The sequence below is a fragment of the Oncorhynchus mykiss genome, chromosome 28 (genome assembly GCF_013265735.2).
Source record: "Oncorhynchus mykiss isolate Arlee chromosome 28, USDA_OmykA_1.1, whole genome shotgun sequence".
Taxonomy (NCBI): domain Eukaryota; kingdom Metazoa; phylum Chordata; class Actinopteri; order Salmoniformes; family Salmonidae; genus Oncorhynchus; species Oncorhynchus mykiss.
The window spans coordinates 19,861,492-19,886,591 of record NC_048592.1 but is presented as its reverse complement, the minus strand read 5'-3'; the positions used below and the strand labels follow the sequence as shown (position 1 = coordinate 19,886,591).

Here is a 25,100-nt window from a genome sequence, read left to right as displayed (position 1 = left end):
TCAACAAGTGATCAAATATTGTTTCTTTAATGTAATTACATTTGAAGGACTGACGTGAAACAGTTTAATGTGTGAATTAACACATATTTAAATTAATGAGAGCAATACATAAACAGATTGCTACAAAGGGCCAAGTAAATATGCATCAATCGATAAAACATGTCATTTGATATAACAAACTGTTTTAAGAAAACAGTGTTAAATGAGCAGTTTTCTCAGGACAAGGACATGGGACAGATTCCAATGCATTGTGCATGTTTAAATCACTATTAATCTTAATCTAGGATTAAAGATGGGATTCTAGGAGCAGATCAAGGAGTTTGAAACAATCAGTTAGGCTTTTACATATTTATTTCATTAAGTCTTTGCTCGAGACGGCATTTGTTGCAAATTACTTTGGGGAGCTTTCAGTTTTCATACAGTGGAGAGTTTTCAGCTTTCCAAACCATATGACATCACCTCACCTAGAGACAGACACATACAGTTGAAGTCGGAAGTTTACATACATTTAGGTTGGAGTCATTAAAACTTGTTTTTCAACCACTCCACAAATTTCTCGTTAACAAACTATAGTTTTGGCAAGTCAGTTAGGACATCTACTTTGTGCACGACGCAACTAATTGTTCCAACAATTGTTTACAAACAGATTATTTCACTTATAATTCACTGTATCACAATTCCAGTGGGTCAGAAGTTTACATACACTAAGTTGACTGTGCCTTTAAACAGCTTGGAGAATTACAGAAAATTATGTCATGGCTTTAGAAACTTCTGATAGGCCCATCTGGGGTTAAAAGCACAACTGTGTCTTGTGCTTTTATTCATCACATCAACCAGGTTTCCATCCAACGATTTCATACGGATGAAAGTCATAACCTGGCTTATGGAAGCAGGAAATGCTGATACATTTTATAAATCGCAACAGAGAATTTGATCGTTCAACATGTTGGGATCCTTTTGTGTGGGTAAAATTAATTATGGTAGAAATGTCAGTGGAAATGCATGCATTTTATTAGGCTACAGAATAAATCAATTATGATGAACCTCAAACCGTGGCGAAAGTGTACGTTGATGAGCTTGATGCTCCTTTCCAATAAATATCCAGGGTCTTATTCTGGTGACATGATGATCAATGCTTGGCTGTCGTTTGACAAATAAAAATCTATTTTATCCATAATAATATCATCATGTAGGTAGCCTACCCGCACTGTATCTGTGAGCTATTGGCTAGAGCGCACTTGCCAAGACTAGAGTAGACACATTTGCAATATAACGCAACAGTTTTTATGACAATACCATTAGTAGTGTTGAAAATGCGATGGAAACAGTACATAGGAATTTAACCACAAATGTTATTTTTATGTGCACTACTGTACGTCATCACGCACAGCCTTTTTATCCACAATAAGTCTGTTTGATGGAAACACATATCTGGTGGGAAAATATAAAATATAAACATTTTAGAATATTTGCATGAAAATCTGTCGCCAATTGGATGGAAACCTAGCTATAGACCTATGCTTGTAGAAAATGTTTATTGACATTTTGTTCTTAAAAACGCCAATATTTACATTTTGAAAGACATTGGATTATGTAAATTACTCAGGGTTGATGTATAATAATCGGTTACATTGGTGCCGTGACCCTGATCATTCAAAGCAGACAAAGTGTATTGTAGGAAGACTTGTGTTAGCTCCCACTACATTATCTCATCTGGGTAACATGGTCTTGATTAATGCCATCAACTGTCGTTTGACCTAACACCTGATTGGTTATGCAGTAGGCCTAACCCTAGACTAGTCTAGAGCGATGGCCACTCTACCGTCTGGTTGTGCAGTATTGTCAGGTCACTGCTGCGTTTTACACTGAAATTATGTCTACAGGTCAAGACAATTTGACTTAGCCAAAAAGATGACCTTGTGAATCATTTCTAATTTATTTATGCACACTGCATACTGCGCTCTTCTGGGTTTAACGTGGCGTTACAAAGGAATAAAAAAGATTAATATCTGCAAAGCTTTTTAAAATCCCCTGATGGAAAAAAATAAATGTTGTGTATTTAATCGTTCTGTGACGTCAGCTACTCCAATGCTGAGGACTGTTGTTCATTTTAGGCTGAAAAGTGAGTCCCTGCCTAAATGATAACGGATGATACATGTGGTATTTAACTTTAATACTACAGTATTTCCAGTGTGGGAGTAATGTCAAATTTCTCATAGTCGAAGACTAGCTGTACAGTTTAAGATCAGTTCAGTCCAAATCGTGGCCCACCCACAGGCCTTCATGGTCCTTCTATGAGAGTCGATATTCTACGTTTCTTATTATTCCTTGTATCATGATGAAAGATAATTATTCTACAAAGGCCAAAGATCATCCCTGTGGCCCACACAGAGCTATTCTGCCCCTGTGAGCCTGTGACTCATCATTCAGTCTGTGTCTCGAGGAGAGAATCTGTTGGCTCATCCACAGACAGAAGGGTCTGTGAGGTAATGGAGTGACCTACATGTGGCAGCAGGTTAATGGATCCTATGATTAATCAGAGTCACCCCCTTGTTATATACACTATGTCCAGTATGTCTGGAGAGCTAGGGGATAGTGGTGAGAAGCCATTCAGGTTTTAATTTAGGCTACGTTCTCTTATTATGCTATTGGGGAATAATGGCACAACTATGAGATTCAAATCTCTTGTGACCCTGCTAGTCCTAATTAAGGAGACTAATGTGTTTAAACTATTAGGAACTAATGGGGGGGAGAAGAATAATGATAATTAAGCAGCCTAGTCTCATAGACTAGACGTAACATTATAAATGTGAATCCGGGACACTGAAATTAGTAACCATACCAATTATAACATAAGGCAGAAGGTTACTTATTTGCAACTTTGTAACTACGTTTTTGCTACTTTGCAACTACTTAGCATGTAAACTAACCCTTTCCCTAACCTTAACCCTTTATCCTAACTCCTAACCCCTAGCTTAGTAACGTTAGCCACCTAGATAACGTTAGCATTAGCTACCTAGCTATCAAATCAAAGTTTATTTGTCATGTGAGCCAAATACAACAGGTTACAGTGATATGCTTACTTACAGGCTCTAACCAATTGTGCAAAAAAGGTATTAGGTGAACAATGGGTAGGTAAAGAAATAAAACAACAGTAAAAATACAGGCTATATACAGTAACGAGGCTATATACAGGCACCAGTTAGTCGGGCTGATTTGAGGTAGAATGTACATTTGGATATGGTTAAAGTGACTATGCATATATGATGAACAGAGAGTAGCAGTAACATAACATAGTCTTATGGCTTGAGGGTAAAAACTGTTGAAGTTTTTTTGTCCTAGACTTGGCACTCCGGTACCGCTTGCCATGCGGTAGTAGAAAGAACGGTCTATGACTAGGGTGGCTGGGGTCTTTGACCATTTTTAGGGCCTTCCTCTGACACTGGCTGGTGTAGAGGTCCTGGATGGCAGGCAGCTTAGCCCCAATGATGTACTGGGCCATATGCACTACCCTCTGTAGTGTCTTGCGGTCAGAGGCCGAGCAATTGTCATACCTGGCAGTGATGCAACCAGTCAGGATGCTCTCGATGTTGCAGCTGTAGAACCTTTTGAGAATCTGAGGACCCATGCCAAATCTTTTTAGTTTCCTGAGGGGGAATAGGCTCTGTCGTGCCCTCTTCAAGACTGTCTTGGTGTGTTTGGAACATTCTAGTTTGTTGTTGATGTGGACACCAAGGAACTTGAAGCTCTCAACCTGCACCACTACAGCCCCGTCGATGAGAATGGATGCGTGCTCTGTCCTCCTTTTCCTGTAGTCCACAATCATCTCCTTAGTGTTGGTTACGTTGAGGGATAGGTTGTTATTCTGGCACCACCTGGCCAGGTCTCTGACCTCCTCCCTATAGACTGTCTCGTCATTGTCGGTGATCAGGCCTGTCGTGTTGTCTGCAAACTTGATGATGGTGTTGGAGTCGAGCCTGCCCATGCAGTCGTGGGTGAACAGGGAGTGCAGGAGGGGACTGAGCGCGCACTGCTGGGGAGCTCCAGTGTTGAGGATCAGCATGGCAGATGTGTTGCTTCCTACCCTCACCAATTTGTAACATATACTGTATGTTTTTGTACATTTGTAACATTTTGTACAGATTGCAATTTGTAACATTTTGTACGAATGGCAATGATATATTGCATGTTAGTTTTAGTTTTTTCTTATGAAACACTTAGAAATCTCAATTATAAAAAGCAATATAGAAGTTAAATATTCATGTTATTTAGGAGAATAGCTAATTTCACGCCCGGTCACCATTCATGTTCTCTCTTCCTCATAGTGTGTTTACATAAAGTCAGAGAATTAGCCTACAGCTGCATCATATCCTCTCTGTGTCGTTATTGAACTGAATGGGTCTTCATCATCTAGCCTAGAGCAGTGGTTCTCCATCCTGGTCCTGGGGACCCAAAGGCTGCACGTTTTTGCCCTAGCACTACACAGCTAGCCTGGTTGCTGTCTCTGTTCAACTATTACATTCCTCTACTTGCCACTCCTGTAATTTGCCAAAGAAACTGGCATTTTGGCAATCTTCAAATATGAACATTTTACCATTAATGAGCTTGAGGAGATCAGAGGATTTGATCCTGATTGATAACCCTCACAGCTGTCTTCCAATCACAATGTTTATGCAAATTAGACTGATAGAACATTTTCCTAACACAATTCATACATTTGATTGGAAAATTCAAACATTTGAGCATTCTGACATAATACATTTCATTGTAAAGATAAACAATGGGTGCGGGGAGAACAGAGGATTCCTCTTAATTTAATTTTTACCACCAGCGAATGTGGTCACATTACACCAAAGAGGCTCTCGCCATTCAAACTTACTGTTTTATATCCAGTAATCAAGAGCAAGGTGCTTCTTTCCTCTTACTTACATACATATATACATACATACATACATACATACATACATACATACACTGGGTGTACAAAACATTAGGAACACCTGCTCTTTCCATGACAAACTGACCAGGTGAAAGGTGTGATCCCTTATTGATGTCACCTGTTAAATGCACTTGAATCAGTGTAGATACCGGGAAGGAGACATGGTAAAGAAGGATTTTTAAGCCTTGGGACAATTGAGACATGGAATGTGTATGTGTGCCATTCAGAGGGTGACTGGGCAAGACAAAAGATTTAAGTGCCTTTGAATGGGGTATGGTAGTAGGTGCCAGGGGCACCGGTTTGAGTGTGTCAAGAACTGCAACGCTGCTGGATTTTTGATGCTCAACAGTTTCCCGTCTGTATCAAGACTAGGCCACCACCCAAAGGACATCCAGCCAACTTGACACAACTGTGGGAAGCATTGGCGGCAACATGGGCCAGCATCCCTGTGGAATGCTTTCGACACCTAGTAGTCCCTGCTCCGACGAATTGAGGCTGTTCTTATGGCAAAATGGGGTGCAACTCAATATTAGGAAGGTGTTCTGTGTATATTGCTACTTCTGGGACAGCTACTGGTTCAAGAGTTATAAGAGTAAGCGCACTATATTTTACATAGAGTAGGTTTTTAAAGGACCAGAGTTTGGTCTGCTGTGTGGTAAGATTTTTGCCATGGAAAATAATTGGCAATACTGGTATTGTCCCGGTCCAAGTAAATTGTACGCTGACAGATGTGCTTTTGACATGCAAACTCATTCCTAGTGTGTGTTTGTCAGTGGTTGGATTTTAATAAGCCAATTTCAAGTCAACAACTTTGTCTTTTAGCGTTCCGTTCCAAAAGATGTTTGCCAGTCGAGTGACAAATTATTTTTGACAAACAAATTAGTTTGTGAAACAACAGTGCCACAAATCACTTGTGCAGATGATGAAGTACTGCCTGTAAAATCAACCCTGAGAAGAGGGAGAGAGGGGGCCCATTATTAACATCTGAATCCTGAATAGTTCCATTTCATTTCAGCAAGCCATGACACCCACTATCTCAGGTTGTTCTGAAATTGTTTCTGTAGTTCGAAACAGATACTATTGGCATTCCTGAAACATCTGAATCCTAGAAATTAAAATGGTCATTTTGGGTGCAAACAATTAGCTGAAATTTTCCCGAAATCAAATTATATTTCAACTAAATAATGTTTCAGGAATACTAATCGTATCTGTTAATAACTACAGAAATGATTTCATAACAATCTGAGATGGTGGGTGTTGAAATCCTCTTGTGCTTTTTGAGGTGGAACAAACCTCCTTACAGCACAATGATCCCTGGCAGCTGCTATATGCTTCCGTACAGTTCCTTTCTGCTTTTAAACTGCTTTGCCTGCCGCATTGCTCTCTCTCTGCCTCCTTTCTCCTTGCCAGCTAATAATCTAAAATTACATTTTAATTAACTTTGAATAGTACCCACCTTATGCTTTCCTGAGGCCGTTGCTAAGCCGTTCTAAAAACGCTGTGGCCAAGGGAGGTTTCATTTCATACACTTCCCACCAACCGAGGCCTTTATGTGATGTCACATTCACTCAGATTGCCACATAACACACAGCAAAAGCATATGGAAGAGGATAAATGTTACGAGATGGCTATATTGCAACAACTTAAACCAGGAGGGCAAAGAACAAGTGGAGGAATCTCCTTCCGCGTCACTTCCCTTTCTCTGTTCTGACATGGCACACAACAAGAGCTTCTTTTACTACCACCTGCAAAGTCTAGCGGAAGTTTGCTTTAAAACAAAACCCCAATCTCTTCACCTTACATCAACGTCCTCCATTAATTCCTTTGCCAGAGTAGCAGACCTTCCATCTCCCACAGAAATTCAATCCGTGTCCCTTCAAATCTGAACATATTGCATTATCCACCCGCAGTTATGTGTTCCCCTAGCCCCTTAGGCAGTGCCATACATCAAGGGCCCTGGCTGTTCTGCTCTACTCTGCTCCTCTGCTGTATCTTCTCATTGTGCCACTGGTTTAATATTCCCCAGCGTCCCGGTGACTGGGTTTGACGCTGCAGCGGGGGGAAGCTGCCTCATCACATGAAGTAATAGATAGAGGCTCATAAATGATCCCCATCAGTCATAGAGCGCTGAGGCTGGGGAAGAGGCATAATAATAATAAGCAATGCGCGTGCCACGTCCACCTGAGCATCTGTCTTTTTCAGCCGTCTATTTCCTGTTTGAGTGGTGCAACATCCACTTGTCACTTAAATCTCGCAGGTTTGATTGATTTTCATTTTACTCCTGTGACTCTTTCATACGCTTGCTTGTGCATGTCGTTTCTTATGCTAAAGCTTCGTCAGGGATTTAACACATCTCTACACTTACATCACAAGAAAGAAGAAGAAAGCAAGAAAGAGAAGAAAGCTACATTTCTTTGGATGGGTGTTCATTTTTTGTGGAATTTGAAATAAGTAATTTGCTACAGTTGAAACTTTAACTAATTAGATGCGCTGAAAGCAACAACTAAAAATGAACACTCGGATTATAATGATATTATGTCTGATCTCACAAACAATGTAAAGTATGTATAGATAGGTGTAATCTAGAGCCAAGCGTGTTGATACTTAAACTGAGGGTGCCATGCTATTGACACACTTGTTTGTAACATAACGTGATAACAACAGTAATTAATGAGGCAGTCTAGACAGTGTAGGTGAGTCCAAGTAGGCCTAGACAGAGGATTTTTTGTGTGGTTCCAGTCGTGTTCCATCCTTAATGTTAATGATGACCTTTGCTACAATAAGGGCAGCAAATGGCTGACAATTGAATTAGGCTAAGCTCAATATGAATTCTAACAGCCAGATAACCCTCTTCATGTTAGTGAAAAGAGGGAGATGGGGGGTCTACTTCCCACCTTGTCAAACATGATTTTACATTGGGTATGAATTGAATGAATGAAGTGTTGGGGAACAGATATGGTCAGGAGGACAGGAGAGGGTGGGTTGGACGTGTTAGGGTATGGTTGCAGTGTACTGAAATAAACAGCCTAAACAGTTTTTGTGTGCACTGTTTTGCACTGCATAACCAGGCAACCTCCATGTGCTCCAATCGACTACCTGAACTTATTACTAACCTATTATGACGAGAGAGAGTTGCGTGTGTGCGTCCTTGTGTGTGTGTAGTGATTTTGATTGTTACGAACATTTGGGGGCATTGTGGGAGATTGGGAATAGAGAGAATCACAGCACACACCATAAATTCAGCTCATCTGGGAAATCAACACTGTGTTCAAAGTCATTATATCCTCTTTTTGTTGGCAGTTTACAAGTTTATGTTATGGAGTCTCATCAAAGATAACATCTAATGATCAAAGCCAATGATGCTTGTCTGTGTGAATAATAATGTTGCCGGAACAGCGTGTGCTGTGTTACATCCTAGGGCTAGGGGGACTGGCGATGTGTAATCAGGGACATGTTCTTTTTAGACCTTGGGCAAAGCTGGGGCTTATCTCAAATTGTACTCATGGCTCCTCTTTCAGAACAAAGGCCTGTGGAGTAACGGCTGAAGAAGCTATTTCATAATTTAGCTGTGGTATCTCTGTCTGCACCACTGTACTGTAGCTGGCCAAATTAGCATGAAGGAATTCAAGTGTCAGTGCGTCCAACTATCACTTCAGGATTTCTGATTGCGCAACTGGCTCGGTGTGAACCCTGTGTCATCTGAACTGAAAATTCAATTGAATTGACTTTAAACAAATGTAACAATAGACAGTGTGTTGTTTCATGAGACATCACTAATACATCCTAATGAAATGACCCTTTCTGTTTGTTTGCTTTTGTCTTTTCCAGTGGACTATATCGGTGTGAAGGCTAACACACAGGGATTCTGATGCCTTCCAGACAACAATCTACGATGGGGAATTGAAGAGGGTGAGTAGGATCACTAACGGTTAATCATGAGTTTGTTTAGGGTTAATTGAAATGTATACATGTGTACATTATATTGACTGTGGCCACTGGCTAGGTCAGACCAGACTAAACACATTTGTCTTCACTTGAAGCCATTCAGCCAAACAACCCCTCAGCCACACACCCACTCGATCATAGATACGTATCGCAATTCTTATATTTTAGAGGGGAAGAGGGGAAGAGGGGTGATAAAGGATCATGACAGGGACCTCTAAAGGCCTGAGGCAGAAATCAGAACAGACTTTCCAGTGGTAGCTGGAGGTATAAAGTAACACTTCAAAATGCCGGTCACAGAAAGATGAGGCCAAAGCGACAGGCAGATGACTGACCTGGCAGTCAGAGCTGTCAGTTTGGCCCAGTGTAACACGGGAGAGTGAGAGACAACAGGCAGACAACAGGAGCAAAGTGACGCACAGAGGCTCTGCAGCAGCCTGGGACAGCCTGGTCAAAAGCAGTGCGGTAAATAGAGAATAGGGTGCCATTTGGGACACAGACAGGGTCTGGTAGCAGGGAGAGAGGCCAGTTAACCTCACATTGCACGTATCTGGATGATAGTCTTCTTAGTTCTTTATATCACTGCAACCAATGCCATGAGAATACCAAGTATGATATGTTTTGAAGGGAAAGCCTGCAGCTAAACAACAAATTGTAGCTGTGGATGAAATGGAGATCATGATGTCCCGGGATGGAATAAAGAAACAAGCTTTTAGCTATGACACACTGAGCTGGTGAGGAGAGGAGTGGGGTGGAGAGGAGCCAAGAAGAGAGAAAGGGAGTAAACCGTCTGATCAGAACCACAGCAGGGCAGCATTCTCAATTCAGTTTGAAGACTACAGTGGAGAGGACCCGTAAGTGAACATCAGAGGGCTTTCACACTGTCTCATAATATTCACTGCCTCTTTTAACAGCTGCGCACACAACCTTAATTTTTATGTTGCCCTGCATTGGCTCTACCCCATGTGTTTTCACATCTGACCCTTGCAATTTGATTGGTTGTGCCAAGTTAACAGTACACATTTGTGTCAGAATTCTGCCTAAGCGACTCCATCAACCGCTTTTGGGGCTGTGGTTAAAAAATTGAAAGTAAAAAAACAAAAATCTTGCTTCCAGCAGTTTCAGCTGTGATGTTTTTTTTCCTAAGTGCACCAGAAGGTGAGACGTAGTGCAAAAGGCACTCACTTGGAATCTGTACTCCATTCGCCCCTGGCGAAAACACTGCTCATTAAATCTTAAGAGAAATTGTGTATTTTTTTATTTTTAGTGGTGTTATTTCTGGGAGGGGCAGAGATCTGATGATAAAGTAGATAGTGGATTAGATGAGAAGGAAGCATGAACAACAATTATTGTTGGATTATACAGGTTTGAAATTTAAGGCTTTTGGGCTGGTAGTAATGTTTTTACAGTAGAATTTGCTGTAGAAGCATGATGAGTGGAAGTATAAAATAAAACCCTGCCTATAATATATTCAAAAACTGTACTCAAGTACTGTAGCTTTGCTGTATGGCAGCTTGGAAAGCAGTCCCAAGACATGTTTGACGAGTTGATGACAAGCATAATACGTTACTGTGGGTGTCTGTCTGCTTTACAACTGATGCTGCTCACTTGACATCAGCTCACTCTGTCATACTTAAGCAATAAGGCCCGAGGGGGTGTGGTATATGGCCAATACACCACGGCTAAGGGCACGGACTGCCTGGACACAGCCCTTAGCTGTGGTGTACTGGCCCTATATCACAAACCCCCGAGGTGCCTTATTGCTATTATAAAGTGGTTACAAACAGAATTTGAGCAGTAAAAATAAGTGTTTTGTCATACACATGGTATACCACGGCTGTCGGCCAATCAGCATTCAGGGCTCGAACCACCCAGTTTGTAATGCTAATTTTATCATGGCATTGTTGAATAGTCGTTTCTGATTGGCTTGAAGGGCATTCTAGAGTGTGCATTACCTTCCTATAACACACAGTATATTTACAAAAATTACATTACAAAAAAATTTGGCGACAAATAAGTTTTTTTTTTTTTAGCAGTTCGTATATTTGAGTTTAACCACTTTGTTGTATTATTTGGTCTGTCTTTTTCAGGTGGATTAAACTGAAATTTCAACCAACTTTCTAAGGCTAGTTTAAAAACTAACAATATTTTGGAGATTTCATTTTCATATAACTGAAAGTGAGCTGAATAAAGGGAAAAAAGCCATTCTTGAACATGGGGTGAGACATTCTTACTAATTTACTAGAGAACCATTTCGGGTTTTAGGTATAACTTTTGTATGACTGATGCCTTTAGTGAGAGGTCTAATGCTTTAATATTTAATCATTTCTGTCCTCCAAATTCATATTTGTTATATAAATAGGCCCTTTTTAATTTGTCTGGCTTGCCATTCCATATAAAATTGAATATTTTTTTCTTCATATAATTTAAAAAGCAGCTCACTAGGTGTAGGCAAAACCATAAGCAAATATGGTAAGCAAATTCAAAATCAGCTATGAAAACCAGTCCTGGTTTCCCCAATATTTCATAGTTGTCACGCCCTGGCCATAGAGAGGCTTTTTATTCTCTATTTTGGTTAGGCCAGGGTGTGACTAGGGTGGGCATTCTATGTTCTTTTTTCTATGTTTTTGTATTTCTTTGTTTTTGGCCGGGTATGGTTCTCAATCAGGGACAGCGGTCTGTCGTTGTCTCTGATTGAGAACCATACTTAGGTAGGTCTTGCCCACATGGGTTTTGTGGGTAGTTGTTTTCTGTTTCGTATCTGTACCAGACAGAACTGTTTCGGTTATTATTTTTGTCATTTTCGTATTTAGTGTTCAGTTGCTAATAAATTAATTATGAACACATACCACGCTGCACCTTGGTCCTCACCTTCTTCCACCAACGGCCGTGACAATAGTATTCTATTGTTTCCAGTACTTGTCTTATATTATCTCCAAAGTATCGTTGAAGTATAAAAACCTGTCTGATTTCGGATTAATAATATCCGACAATACCTTTTTTAATTCTATGCGCTAATCATTTTGCTAAAGTTTTTGTGAGAGGCGTTTACAGTTTTGTAAATAGACTGGATCTTTATATTTCCAATTTGAACCCTGTTTCCGTAATAATGAAATCAGACGACCTTGTTGAGTGTCTGACATTCTACCATGTATAGATGAGTGGTTAGAACATGCTAATAAAGGTCCTCTGAGTATACCTCCACTTGTATACCATCCAGCCCTGGAGTTTTCCCGGTCTTTAGTTGCATCAAGAAGTTCCTCTCTGTAATTTGTCCTTTCTGTACAGCTGTTAATTTGACATTATTAATAGAAAAAAATATATACAATTAGCTTAGTTAGAGGAGATGGTGGAGACTGAAACAAAAACATATGCTTAAAGTACTTTACTTCCTCTTTCAATATATTGTTTGGTGAAAATGGGTGACTGACATTTGTAACAAGTTTCAGTAAATTATTTTTGGTAGCATTTCTATGTTGAAGATTAATAAATCATTTAGTGCATTTGGTGCAAAGTTTGCTTTATTTTTTAAAATATATTGCACTTTTCTTGATAAAGTGCCTACATTTATTTTTATTTTTCCTCTAACTTATTCTGAGCCTCTATGGTACTGTTTTTGTTGCTATCTATGTGTACTGTTAATCCTTCCATTTCCTTAGATGAGTACTGAATTTCATGGCCTCCAAAGGCACATAAGTGTCCCATACAATAAGGGGGATCTGCTGTACCTACGTTATTGCGGAAAAAGTCAGTTATCATCCAGTAGGCTTGATTTCCAATATCCTCGCCCCTCGTGGAAATTTTATAGTTAATTCTTACATGTTCAATGTTTGAGCTGCTTATGAAAGCAAAAGTCAAATGGAAAACATTGTTAAATTAAATGTTCATAGTTGCAAGCTAGGACTGATGGTTTGGTTAGCTAAACTAGCAAGAGTTTTTTGTTACCAAGGCAACTACTGTTCTATCTAGTAATCTTGCTAGCTACTTCAGTGGATGTTGAACACATTTCTAGCGGTAAATGTGTGAAATTATAGCCATGATATCAAAGGGCTAATCAACTCGAGGCTTTATGCATTCTCTTGAAAATAATCCATGGATGGTTACTTCTACTCCACTAGCGCATCGTGGAACACACCTTACAAGTCGTTCATTATTTTCCAAAGAATAAATAGCCCTTCTTTGATTATTCCTTACATATTATATAGTTGAAGACCAGTGGCAGTCGGTTCTGTTTAAAATGAGGGAGGACAAAAAAAAATGTTTAATGCGCATGGCCTTATTTCTATTACACAATATTGGATGACTGTCATTCATATTCCAATCACCCAGTAACATCGATAGGTTTAGGCTACTACATGATACTCACATTTTCCCTATACCCATCATGAGGTTGCTATAACCTACTCTATGAATGAAAGTTTACAATGTAGGTGCACAGGTCAAGAGAAAAAATTGAGGTGACAGACAGTGACACATTCAATACCGCCTTGCACACTCTTGCCTGCATCTAGCTGATCTAGGCTGTAATCATTAGTCCAACAGTTGCAAACAAGAGTTTCTATTGGACAATATCCAGATTTTTTATCCCTGTTTAGTTACGTTTGCTTCTGTTTAAGAAATGTTTTTCAACAGAATCAGAGGGAATGAATACCCCCCAGTTCACTTTCATAGCAGCCATGTTTTATTGCTTCTTGCATCTATGCGCTTTTCTCTTCACATTTTCCCTTCGTTTGTGGACTTCAATGCACAAAACATCAGCAGTATCTGACCATGCAAAAAAAAAAACTTTCCCAGCCAAAACATATCATATCTACTACACACAGCTTACATCTTTGTCACCATATTAGCTAAAGTAATGTCATTGTTAACATAGCTAATATAATTCATGTGTTAGTAAACCCTCAACAATCATGCAGTAACGTTCGTGTGTAGTCAGTAAGCAGTTTAGCATTTATACCCCTCTACACACCCTACACACCCTGTTCGGGCGGTGCTCGGTGGTCCTCGTCGAAGGCCTACTAGCTGCCACCGATCCATTTTTAGTTTGTGTCTGTTGTTATCACCTGTGTCTGATTAGTTAATTTTCGTGAGTTTATTAACCTCCGCTGCCTGCTAGTCTTTGTCCAGGATTATTTTGCTGTGTTAATTCTGTTAGGGGTGCGTGTTTGCGCCACAGGGTTTTTTCCCTCACAGTCGTTGTACCATTGGTACTCACATCAGGGTTGGTGATGGAGTGTGACCGCATTGCAGCTGTGCGTAATTGGCCGACTCCCATCACGGTAAAGGAGGTGCAGCGGTTTTTAGGGTTTGCCAATTACTACCGGAGGTTTATCCGGGGTTTTGGGCAGGTGGCTGCTCCCATTACTTCACTGCTGAAGGGGGGACCGGTGCGTCTGCGGTGGTCGGCTGAGGCGGACAGAGCGTTTTGTCGCTTGAGGACTCTGTTTACCGAGGCTCCCGTGTTGTCGCATCCGGATCCCTCTTTGGCATTCATAGTGGAGGTGGACGCATCCGAGGCTGGGATTGGAGCCATGTTCTCACAGCGCTCTGGCGCGCCACTGAAGCTTTCTTTTCGAGGAAGCTCAGCCCGGCGGAGCGGAACTATGACGTGATGGACCGGGAGTTGCTGGTTGTCGTAAAAGCTCGAAAGGTGTGGAGACATTGGCTTGAGGGGGCTCAAAACCCTTTTCTCATCTGGACTGACCACCGTAATCTGGAGTACATCCGGGCGGCGAGGAGACTGAACCCTCGCCAGGCAAGGTGGGCCATGTTTTTCACCAGATTCAGATTTAGGATATCGTATAGACCAGGGTACCAGAACGCTAAGGCAGATTTACTGTCCCGTCTTTATGATACAGAGGAGCGGTCCATCGATCCCACCCCCATACCTCCGGCCTCTTGTCTGGTGGCACCGGTGGTATGGGAGGTGGACGTGGACATCAAGCGGGCATCTCGGTCAGAGCCTACTCCACTTCAGTGCCCAGCTGGACGGAAGTACGTCCCGCTTGGTGTTCGCGACAGGTTGATTCGGTGAGCTCACACGTTACCCTCTTCTGGTCATCCGGGTATCGATAGGACGGTGCGATGCCTTAGGGGGAAGTACTGGTGGGCCACTTTAGCTAAGGGCGTGAGGGTTTGTCTCTTCCTGTTCGGTGTGCGCTCAGTGCAAGGCTCCTAGGCACCTGCCCAGAGGGAAGTTACAACCCCTCCCCGTTCCACTGCTGCCTTGGTCACACCTGTCGGTGGACTTCCTGACCGATCTTCCTCCGTCTCAGGGCAACACAACGATCTTGGTCGTGGTGGATCGGTTTTCTAAGTCCTGTCATCTCCTTTTGCCCGGTCTCCCTACGGCCCTACAGACTGCGGAGGCCCTGTTTACACACGTCTTCCGGCACTACGGGGTGCCTGAAGACATATTTTCTGATCGGGGTCCCCAGTTCACGTCCCGGGTTTGGAGGGCGTTCATGGACCGTCTGGTGGTCTCGGTCAGCCTTACCTCTGGTTTTCACCCCGAGAGTAATTGGCAGGTGGAGAGAGTTAACCAGGATATGGGTAAGTTTTTGCGGCCGTTTTTCCAGGACCGGCCAGGGGAGTGGGCGAGGTACGTTCCATGGGCAGAGATGGCTCAGAACTCACTCCGCCACTCTTCAACTAACCTTTCACCCTTTCAGTGCGTGTTGGAGTATCAGCCAGGTCCTGGTACCATGGCATCCGAGCCAGACCGAGGCTCCTGTGGTGGAGGTATTGGTGAAGCGTTCGAAGGAGACCTGGGAGGCCGTCCACGGGCACTTGAAATGGGCCGAAGGGCAGCAGAAAGCAAGCGCTGTCCGCCACCGCAGAACACCGGGGCCCTGCCGGAAGCTGGGTCCGCGGTTTGTGGGGCCATTTAAAGTCCTGAGGAGAATAAACGAGGTGTGTTATAGGTTACAGCTCCCCCTTATTACCGTATTAACCCCTCGTTTCATGTGTCTCTCCTCAGGCCGGTGGTAGCTGGTCCGCTTCAAGAAGCTGAGGTGCGGGAGGTCCCTCCGCCCCGCCTGGACATCGAGGGTGCTCCGGCGTATGCAGTGCGATCCATGCTGGATTCCAGGCATCGGGTGAGGGGCCTGCAGTACCTCGTGGATTGGGAGGGGTACGGTCCGGAGGAGAGATGCTGGGTGCCGGTGGAGGACATCTTGGATCCATCTCTGCTGAGGGAGTTTCACCGCCTCCATCCGGATCGCCCTGCGCCTCGTCCTCCGGGTCGTCCTCTAGGCGCGCGTCAAGAGGGGGGTACTGTCACGACTTCCACCAAAGGTGGCTCCTCTCCCTGTTCAGGCGGTGCTCTGCGGTCGTCGTCGCCGGCTAACTAGCTGCCACCGATCCATTTTTCCTTTTAGTTTGTGTCTGTTGTTATCACCTGTGTCTGATTAGTTCATTTCGGTGAGTTTATTAACCTCCGCTGCTTGCTAGCCTTTGTCCAGGATTATTTTGCTGTGTTAGCTCTGTTAGGGGTGCGTGTTTGCGCCACAGGGTTTTTTCCCTCACAGTCGTTGTACCATTGGTACTGTGTTAGGAGTAGAGGTTTCTCCTCCGTGTGTTTCATGATTTTCCCTGCCTGTTGTTGATGGGTTGGGACTTATATTAAACGACTGTGCAAACTGGAATTCCTTGCTCTCCTGACTCCTGCACCTACCGCTTCTTAGGAGGCACCTAACACACCCCTTGCACAGTCTTTCACAAAAAAAAATATTACATTTGATATACACAACCTAATCAACGTTTTCAAAGTGAAAGAAAAATTATAGAACATTGTTCAATTGAATTAAAAGTTAAAAAGGAAGATGTCTTGATTGCGTATGTCTTCCTACCCAAGAGTTAATACTTAGTAGAAGCATATTTGGCAGCCATTACAGCTGTGAATCATTTTGAATGAATACGATTCTACTAACTTTGTACAACTCTTAGGGAAACATATACTAATCCAAAATAGTAATGCAAAATGCAACAATTTCAAAGATTGTATTTATTTATTTTTATATCACTTTTATTTAACCAGGCAGGCAAGTTGAGAACAGGTTCTCATTTACGATTGCGACCTGGCCAAGATAAAGCAAAGCAGTTCGACACATACAACGACAGAGTTACACATGGAGTAAAACAAACATACAGTCAATAATACAGTAGAAAGTAAGTATATATACAATGTGAGCAAATGAGGTGAGATGGGAGGTAAAGGCAAAAATAAAAAAAGGCCATGGTGGCGAAGGTAATACAATATATCAAGTAAAACACTGGAATGGTAGATTTGCAGTAGAAGAATGTGCAAGGTGGAGATAGAAATAATGGCGTGCAAAGGAGCAAAATAAATACAGTAGGGGGAGAGGTTGTTGTTTGGGCTAAACCATAGATGGGCTATGTACAGGTGCAGTAATCTGTGAGCTGCTCTGACAGCTGGTGCTTAAAGCTAGTGAGGGAGCTAAGTGTTTCCAGTTTCAGAGATTTTTGTAGCTCGTTCTGAGTTACAGTTCATATAAGGAAATCAGTCAATTTTAAAAAATTAGGCCCTTATCTAGGGATTTCACTTGACTGGGAATCCAGATGTGCATCTATTGGTCACAGATACCTTAAAAATAATGGGCCTCACAATGGGCCTCGTCACGGTATCTTTGTGCATTAAAATGGCTATCAATAAAATGCAATTGTGTTCATTGTACGTAGCTTATGCCTGCCCATAACATAACCCCACTGCCACCATGATGCACTCTGTTCACAACGTTTACATCAGCAAACCGCTTTCCCACACTACGCTGATTGGACATACTGCCAAATTCTCTAAAATTATGTTGGAGGCAGTTTATGGTAGAGAAATTAACATTCAATTCTCTGGAAACAGCTCTGGGGGACATTCCTGCAGTCATCTTGCCAATTGCACACTCCCTCAAAACTTGAGACATCTGTGGCATTGTTGTTTACACAACTGCAGCATGGATCCATAATAAATACAAATGCCCGATAATGTCAGTGGAATTATGTTTTTAGAAATGTTTACAAATTCATTTTAAAATTAAGAGCTGAAATGTCTTACGTCCATAAGTATTCAACCCCTTTGTTATGGCAAGCCTAAATAAGTTCAGTTGTGAAAATCTCCCTAACAAGTCGCATAATACGTTTCATGGACTCACTCTGTGTGCAGTAATGGTGTTTAACAGGATTTTTGAATGACTACCTCATACCCCACACATACAATTATCTGTAAGGTCCCTCAGTCGAGCAGTACATTTTAAACACAGATTCAAACACAAAGACCAGGGAGGTTTTCCAATGCCTCACAAAGGAGGCCACCTATTGGTAGATGGGTAAAAATTCAAAAATAAGAAATTGAATATCCCTTTGAGTATGGTGAAGTTATTAATTACACTTTGGATTGTGTATCAATACACACAGTCACTACAAAGATAAAGACGTCCTTCCTAACTCTGATAGGAAGGAAACCGCTCAGGGATGTCACCATGAGGTCAATGGTGACTTTAAAACAGTTCCAGAGTTTAATGGCTGTAAAAGGAGATAACTGAGGATAGATCAAAAATGTTGTAGTTACTCCACAATACTAACCAAAGTATGTTTTTAAATGGAAGTCTTTACAGAATACAAATATTCCATAATATGCATCCTGTTTGCAACAAGGCAGTTATGTAAAACTGCAATAAAAATGTGGCAAAGGTATTAACTTTATGTCCTGAATACAAAGCGTTATGTTTGGGGCAAATTCAACACAACACTTCACTGAGTATCACTAACCCTAATCTGAATGAGAGTTGTCTATTAATCAGCTACCAAAAAGTAAGCTTGCGTTCATCATAAATAATCAAATTTGATATTTCTGCCTATTGTATCTGTGTGTTTGTGGCCCACCCCCCTCTCCAGCCAGGCATTATTCTGCACTTTTTGAGCTCATGTGTGTCACAATTTCTATTCATTGAACCACTTTTGCAGTTAAATATTTTTAAACAACCATCCATTTCATTGGAGAAATTAGAGATGTGAAAAACATGTTTGTGTTTTGTTCTTACTCGGGTAGGGGCATCTCAAATTGAGGCCTTGCAACTAGCTTACTAACACAATACTTGAAATGCATACGACAACAACATTGCATTCACTCCACATTACTGGTCTAAATGACAAAGTGAAAAGAAGGATGCCTGTGTTAAAAATATCCACTCAAAATCATCCATTACATTTGCAACAAGTCCGTTAAGTAATACTGCAAGACAACACCGCAAATAAATGAACTTTTTGGCTTAAATTTAAAACTACAGGCTTGGATCAAATTCAATACAACACAGAGTTAAACCCTCTATTTTCAAGTGTTGTGGTGGCTGCATCATGTTATGGCCATTTTTGTCACCTGTAGGGACTGGGTAGTTTGTTAGGATCAAAATAAATATGAAAGCAGCAAACCGCAGGTAAAAAGAGGAAAACCCACCTCAGTCTTTTGAAACCCTAACCCTGGGATAGTTTTATTTTTCAGCGAGACAGTTACACAATTTGTAATGCCAAAGGCACATCAGAATTGCTTTCCAAGAGGTGTTGAGTGTTCCTGAGTGGTCCAGTCTCAGTCCTGACTTAAATTTCCTTTTATAAAAGGTTTGAATATTTCTGTCCATCAATGATTCCCAAACACATTTACTGAGCTTGAATAAATGTACTGAGCTTGACAAAAACAATGGATAAATGTTGACCGAAGAGTTTTGCAAAGTTAGTCTTATTCTAAATTATTCACAGCTGTAATGGCTGCCAAAGGGGTTTCCATTAACGCTGAGGTGTGAAGACATATGCAATCATTTGGACATTTTTCTTTCACTTTGAAAATGTAGAATAGGTTGTGTAGATCTGCAGGGGAAAAAATTGAATGTAATTCCCTTTTTAGATTTGAATTTTCAAGGCAGCAAAATGTGATTATTTTTTTCATTACATTAATTACTACAGTGTATACACTACAGTTTTATTTTACTACAGTAATTGTACTATAGTTAACTGTAAATATGACAGTATACTACAGTAAGTACGACAGTAAAGTTTGCAAAACACTACAGTGAATACTAGTGTTCACTGTATTGTTTTTACTATAGTGTAGTATTTTTTTCATGTGGGTAGCAACTATTAAGAGTCATGCAAAGTGACAGACGTCTTCTGTACATGTTTGGACCTTCTCCTTTGATCAACACAGATGAAAGCCTATCCACCTGTGACTGGGACTGGATGTGCATGCTCTAATTCCACTGTCACTCACTGGAGATAAGCAGGAAGACAAAGCTTGCGTCCCAAATGGCACCCAAGCTGATTCCCATCCTTGGGTATTTACCAAATGGCAACCTATTCTTTACGTAGTGCACTACTTTTGTAAGTAATAGGGTGCCATTTGGTAAACAGCCAAAGATGGGAATCAGCTACCCAGGGAGGGTACTGTACCTCATCTCACAGCTGTGGTGTGAAAGCCAAAGCTCTGGTGTGAAAGCCAATGAGGTTGCTCAGAGCTGTCTGGCACTGCAGTTAATAAGTGGTGAAGTGTGGAACAATCAGCTCTGTGGGATCATCCATCCAGCTGAAAGGCTTCTGCATCCCAAATGACACCATATTCCCTATATAGTGCACCACTTTTGACCAGAGCCCTATGGTGCCATTTGGGATAAGGTGTCATTTGGGATGCGCAGCCTTCGTGTATGGGAGGATGATGATGCAGTCGGAATGGATCCAGCTGTCACAGTAGGTGGTAGCTGATTCTTCAATGGAAAGGATTAGCTCAATATAGGTATTTGTGCGTTTCAGATCTATTCATGAATGAGATATACACTATGTATACAAAAGTATGTGGACATTCAAATGAGTGGATTTGGCTATTTTAGCCACACCCGAAGTGGTAGCCACACAAGCTCACAGAATGGGAGCGCCGAGTGTTGTAGCGTGTAAAAATTGTCTGTCCTCGGATGCAAAACTCACTAGTTCGAAACTGCCTGTGGAAGCAACGTCAACACGAGCTGCTTGTCGGGAGCTTCATGAAATGGGTTTCCATGGCTGAGCAGACACACACACAAGCCTAAGATCACTATGCACAATTACAAGCGTCTTTATCACCGTTGGACTCTGGAGCAGTGGAAATGCGTTCTCTGGAGTGATGAATCGCACTTCACCATTTGGCCAATTGACAAATCTGGGTTTGGCGGATACCAGGAGACTGTTACCTGCCCCGATGCATAGTGCCAACTGTAAAGTTTGGTGGAGGAAGAATAATGGTCTGGAGCTGTTTTTCGTGGTTCGGGCTAGGCACCTTAGTTCCAGTGAAGGGAAATCTTAATGCTACAGTATTCAATGACGTTGTGGCAACAGTTTGGGGAAAGGCACTTTCCTGTTTCAGCATGACAATGCCCCAGTGCACAAAGCAAGGTCCATACAGAAATAATTTGTTGAGATCGGTGTGGAAGGACTTGACTGGATTGCAGAGACCCCTGACCTCAACCCCATCGAACACCTTTGGGATGAATTGGAACACCGAATGCAAGCCAGGCCTAATCACCAAACATCAGTGCCTGACCTCACTAATGCTATTGTGGCTGAATGGAAGCAAGTCCCTGCAGCAATGTTCAAATCAATTAAAAATATATTTGTCACATGCGCCGAATACAACAGGTGTAGTAGACCTTACATTGAAATGCTTACTTACAAGCCCTTAACCAACAATGCAGTTAAGGAAATACCTTTAAATAAGTAAGAGATAATAGTAACAAATAATTAAAGAGCAGCAGTAAATAACAATAGCGGGGCTCTATACAGAGGGTACCGGTACAGATTCAATGTGCGGGGGCACCGGTGTCGAGGTAATTGAGGTGATATGTACATGTAGACTTGGTACTCCGGTTCTGCTTGCCGTGCGGTAGCAGAGAGAACAGTCTATGACTGGGGTGGATGGGGTCTTTGACAATCTTTAGGGCCTTCCGCTGACACCGCCTGGTATAGAGGTCCTGGATGGCAGGAAGCTTGGCCCTGGTGATGTACTGGGCCATACGCACTACCCTCTGTAGTGCCTTGCGGTCGGAAGACAAGCAGTTGCCATACCAGGCAGTGATGCAACCCGTCAGTATGCTCTCGATGGTGCAGCTGTAAAACCTTTTGAGGATCTGAGGACCCATGCCAAATATTTTCGGTCTCCTGAGGGGGAATAGGTTTTGTTGTGCCCTCTTCACGACTGTCTTGGTGTGCTTGAACCATGTTAGTTTGTTGGTGATGTGGACACCAAGGAACTTGAGGCTCGCAACCTTTTCCACTGTTCCAACATCTAGTGGAATGGCTTCCCAGAAGAGGGGAGGCTGTTATAGCAGCAAAGAGTGATCAACTCAATATTAATGCCCATGATATTAAAATGAGCTGTTCGTCAAGCAGGTGTCCGCATACAGTGGGTTGTGAAAGTATTCACCCCCCTTCACATTTTTCCTATGTTGTTGCCTTACAACCTTGATTTAAAATATATATTTTAAAAAAAATTGGGGGGGGGGGGTTGTATCCTTTGATTCACACAACATGCATACCACTTTGAAGATGCAAAATATGTTTTATTGTGAAACAAACAAGAAATAAGACATGAAAACAGAAAACTTGAGTGTTGCTTTAGCAGTATGCTTAGGGTCATGGTCCTGCTGGAAGGTGAACCTCGGTCCCAGTCACAAATCTCTGGAAGACTGAAACAGGTTTCCCTCAAGAATTTGTCTGTATTTAGTGCCGTCCATTATTATTTCAATTCTGACCAGATTCCCAGTCCCTGCCGATGATAAACATCCCCACAGCATGATGCTACCACCACCATGCTTCACTGTGGGATGTTGTTCTCGGGGTGATGAGAGGTGTTGGGTTTGTGCCAGACAGGTTTTTGGAAGGAAAACACTAACTTTTTGTCTCATCTGACCAGAGTACCTTCTTCCATTTGTTTGGGGAGTCTCCCACATGCCTTTTGGCGAAAACCAAACCTGTTTGCTTATTTTTTTCATTAAGCAATGGCTTTTTTTCTGGCAAATCCTCCATAAAGCCCAGCTCTGTGGAGTGTACGGATTAGTGGTCCTATGGACAGATACTTCAATCTCAGCTGTGGAGCTTTGCAGCTCCTTCAGGGTTATCTTTGGTCTCTTTGTTGCCTCTCTGATTAATGCTCTTCTTGCCTGGTCTGTGAGTTTTGGTGGGCGGCCCTCTCTTGGCAGGTTTGTTGTCGTACCATATTCTTTCCATTTTTTAATCGTGTATTTAATGGTGCTACGTGAGATGTTCAAAGTTTCGGATATTTTTTAGAACTTGCGCAATTGGTGGCTGACTAAATACTTTTTTGCCCCACTGTGTGTATGTATGAATGTATGTAAATATACAGTGCCTTGCGAAAGTATTCGGCCCCCTTGAACTTTGCGACCTTTTGCCACATTTCAGGCTTCAAACATAAAGATATAAAACTGTATTTTTTTGTGAAGAATCAACAACAAGTGGGACACAATCATGAAGTGGAATGACATTTATTGGATATTTCAAACTTTTTTAACAAATCAAAAACTGAAAAATTGGGCGTGCAAAATTATTTAGCCCCCTTAAGTTAATACTTTGTAGCGCCACCTTTTTCTGCGATTACAGCTGTAAGTCGCTTGGGGTATGTCTCTATCAGTTTTGCACATCGAGAGACTGAAATTTTTTCCCATTCCTCCTTGCAAAACAGCTCGAGCTCAGTGAGGTTGGATGGAACATTTGTGAACAGCAGTTTAATTCTTTCCACAGATTCTCGATTGGATTCAGGTCTGGACTTTGACTTGGCCATTCTAACACCTGGATATGTTTATTTTTGAACCATTCCATTGTAGATTTTGCTTTATGTTTTGGATCCTTGTCTTGTTGGAAGACAAATCTCCGTCCCAGTCTCAGGTCTTTTGCAGACTCCATCAGGTTTTCTTCCAGAATGGTCCTGTATTTGGCTCCATCCATCTTCCCATCAATTTTAACCATCTTCCCTGTCCCTGCTGAAGAAAATCAGGCCCAAACCATGATGCTGCCACCATCATGTTTGACAGTGGGGATGGTGTGTTCAGCTGTGTTGCTTTTACGCCAAACATAACGTTTTGCATTGTTGCCAAAAAGTTCAATTTTGGTTTCATCTGACCAGAGCACCTTCTTCCACATGTTTGGTGTGTCTCCCAGGTGGCTTGTGGCAAACTTTAAACAACACTTTTTATGGATATCTTTAAGAAATGGCTTTCTTGCCACTCTTCCATAAAGGCCAGATTTGTGCAATATACAACTGATTGTTGTCCTATGGACAGAGTCTCCCACCTCAGCTGTAGATCTCTGCAGTTCATCCAGAGTGATCATGGGCCTCTTGGCTGCATCTCTGATCAGTCTTCTCCTTGTATGAGCTGAAAGTTTAGAGGGACGGCCAGGTCTTGGTAGATTTGCAGTGGTCTGATACTCCTTCCATTTCAATATTATCGATTGCATGCACAGTGCTCCTTGGGATGTTTAAAGCTTGGGAAATATTTTTGTATCCAAATCCGGCTTTAAACTTCTTCACAACAGTATCTCGGACCTGCCTGGTGTGTTCCTTGTTCTTCATGATGCTCTCTGCGCTTTTAACGGACCTCTGAGACTATCACAGTGCAGGTGCATTTATACGGAGACTTGATTACACACAGGTGGATTGTATTTATCATCATTAGTCCTTTAGGTCAACATTGGATCATTCAGAGATCCTCACTGAACTTCTGGAGAGAGTTTGCTGCACTGAAAGTAAAGGGGCTGAATAGTTTTGCACGCCCAATTTTTCAGTTTTTGATTTGTTAAAAAAGTTTGAAATATCCAATAAATGTCGTTCCACTTCATGATTGTGTCCCACTTGTTGTTGATTCTTCACAAAAAAATACAGTTTTATATCTTTATGTTTGAAGCCTGAAATGTGGCAAAAGGTCGCAAAGTTCAAGGGGGCCGAATACTTTCGCAAGGCACTGTATGTATGTATATGTGTGTGTGTATATACACATATACATATATATATATATATATATATATAAATACGTGTGTGTGTGTGTGTGTGTGTGTGTGTGTGTATATGTGTGTGTGTATGTAATATATATACTGAGATCATGTGACACTTAGATTAGACACAGCTGGACTTTATTTAACTAATTATGTGACGTGTGTGTGTGTGTGTATGTATGTATGT

At 41.8% G+C, this 25,100-nt stretch overlaps 1 protein-coding gene across 4 annotated transcripts in view; it reads left to right on the top strand.

Moving 5' to 3' along the window:
* LOC110508699 (disks large-associated protein 1-like) overlaps positions 1-25,100 on the top strand; it is a 117,914-nt gene that overhangs the window by 33,311 nt on the left and 59,503 nt on the right. For all 4 annotated transcript variants that reach the window (XM_036966554.1, XM_036966552.1, XM_036966553.1 and 1 more), the window contains exon 2: positions 8,768-8,848. The gene's annotated coding sequence lies outside the window, so the exon portion shown is untranslated. The remainder of the gene's footprint in view (positions 1-8,767; positions 8,849-25,100) is intronic.